Raw genomic sequence first — 2473 nt, 5'->3', positions numbered from 1 at the left:
ACTATTATTTAAATTCCACTAAATTAAAAAGTAAAACCTAAGTGGAATTATCTTTATCTTCATACAATGAAACCTAAGTATATGCCTTTGTATTCCTATTAAAAGATCTTCCTATTCGAAACCAAGTGACTTAATTCTTCTTTAAAAAAAATTATATCACAATTAATTTAAAAACAAAATGAAAAAAATTTATTTAAATAGAAAAATTTTTTATGTAAAAACACTTCGCGCTGCTAGAGCGATTAAGAAAAACAATGAAAACTATCTAAAAGCTATAATAATTAATACAAATATATGTAATGGTAATGATAATTTAAAAATTATAGTAAACATATTCTAAATGCTGCATTTAATTATTAAATATACAGCTTACTTTTCTTTTTTTATGTATTTTACTCGCATATACTGTACGCGAATATACATTGTGACGTGACACTTTGTGTCAGTCACTTGTGATTGCATTTACGCGGAGATCCTGTGTCCTCTAAGCTCGAAGGGCGAGGGCACAAGCGAGCGTGCCAAACTTATAATTTTTTGTATAGAATATTTAGTTATTTTCAGATCTTTTAATAACGATTTTTAGTCACATTTGAACGTGAGCGATGGTTACGATAGGTCCATGTATTTTTGCCGCCTCACTTACGGAAGGAAGAAAGAAGACATCGTCGAAGAAGCAAGAAATAACCTGAGAGGATCTAGTTTGCGTCACCGAGGAGCGCGGTACACGCAGGTCGTATTGTTCTGTAACCCCTGCTAATTTATTATTGAGATTATTTGGTGATTGTCGCACCTTTATTGCAGACGCCTCGGAGAGAGACGTCTTAAAGAATTGTCTGGACTCTGGCCGAACTATAGCCGAACCTTTAACTTCCGAGGAGAGCGCAGAAAGATCGCAGATCGAGCAGGAAGCCTTTTCCGCTTATTTGGAAAGCGCGCCAGACATGCAAAGGATACGCGACTCGCAGGACTCGCTCTGATTTGTCGCGAGGTCGCGTGGCTGAGATAAGCCAATTAGAGCAGGAAGCGGCCCGATAGAAGAGGGGCCTAACGGCCTGCGTGGATCCGCGGAAGCTCCCGATCGTCACTTGTGCGGTAATCGAGCAGCTGTAAAGAGGACGCAGGATCTCCGATGCCGTATTGATAAGATCTCCTGAAGCATGGACGAATTAGTGAAAGAATCTCTGGACGCCTATTACGAGATTATTAAGAGGGCCTGTTGACGAGAATAACTGTCGTTGCCGAATCAGCGAGAGAAATGGAGAGCGATCGACGAGGGATCGTAACGTGGTGAGGCGAACGTCGTCATTACGAAATTATGTAAAACCACCGGTCACGGTATGTGAAATGCGTCTCGAGTGGATCGCGCGTTAGGCGGTATTTCGTGTTAGAGTTCCCGATGTCGTATTAACCGCTTGAAGGCGTTTTAGAGTAGTCGTTGCCGTAAGTGCGTGCCATCCGCTCGGACGTTGAGATTTGGAAAGAATAATTTTTGTTGTTGGTCGCCCTTATTGCCGCCAAGTCACTTGTGTAATTGTTAGTTATTGAGAATTCTTTAAAGTCGAGACTGCGTTATTGCGCATTAGAGAACCGTTGCCGTCTAATGTAAAAATCGTATATCCTAATTGTTCACGAAGTAATTACTGTTAACATAATAAGATCTAGATTTGGTCGCATATTTCTGCTCGGCGAATTATTGCCGAATTTACTTCCTGTTGTCGACGGCCAGTTAATAGTGGATCTCGAGCTAATGGAGTCTCGAGCCGGCAGTGGTCGAGGAAGGACGTATCCTTGTTTCTCTCCGTCAGTCATATCGTGCGTGCATGTATATATATGTATATATATATATATGTATATATGTGTATGTATGTGTGAGCATATGCGTTCTTTCTGTGCTGAGTGATGTGGGTGCCGATGCTGAACGGTTTTCCTGGTGTTCTGAATGTGCAGCGAATGATTTGGTATAATCTTTGATTTTATTACGAAATTAGTCCTCTATATTACTGTTTTACTGCCATTTCCGCCGGGCTGTGTCGGTTCTCATATCAACCAGCACTCCTCGAATTCTGTCGACTCGTCGCTCCTCGACGCGTTTCGGTAGGATATCTTTGCATTTATTTTATACGTTATCGCTCATTTATTTGCATGCATATCTATCTAAATTTTTCTTTTATTTCTCAATAAATATTGTTACATTATATTTGCTTAATTTATTATTCGTTAAATCTGTCTATTTGTTTATTGTTTATTACTAATCATAAGTCTAGCGTCTTTCGTCTCCTTTCTTTGTTCCGTCTCACTTCGATAGTTTAGTTAAAAGTTATTTTTATTTATATAAATTCTAATATAAACAATGAATCATCCTACGTGTTATATATGTAAACGTTTTCTGTCGCGAGCGACGCTCGTTTGCACGTTTTGCGGGACTGATAATAATGAGCGTTCCTCTGTTTGCACGACCCCTGCTGCGGGCTCT

This window comes from Cyphomyrmex costatus, unplaced genomic scaffold (assembly GCF_001594065.2).
Source record: "Cyphomyrmex costatus isolate MS0001 unplaced genomic scaffold, Ccosl1.0 scaffold686, whole genome shotgun sequence".
Classification (NCBI taxonomy): Eukaryota; Metazoa; Arthropoda; class Insecta; order Hymenoptera; family Formicidae; genus Cyphomyrmex; species Cyphomyrmex costatus.
This window is presented reverse-complemented; position numbering follows the sequence as displayed.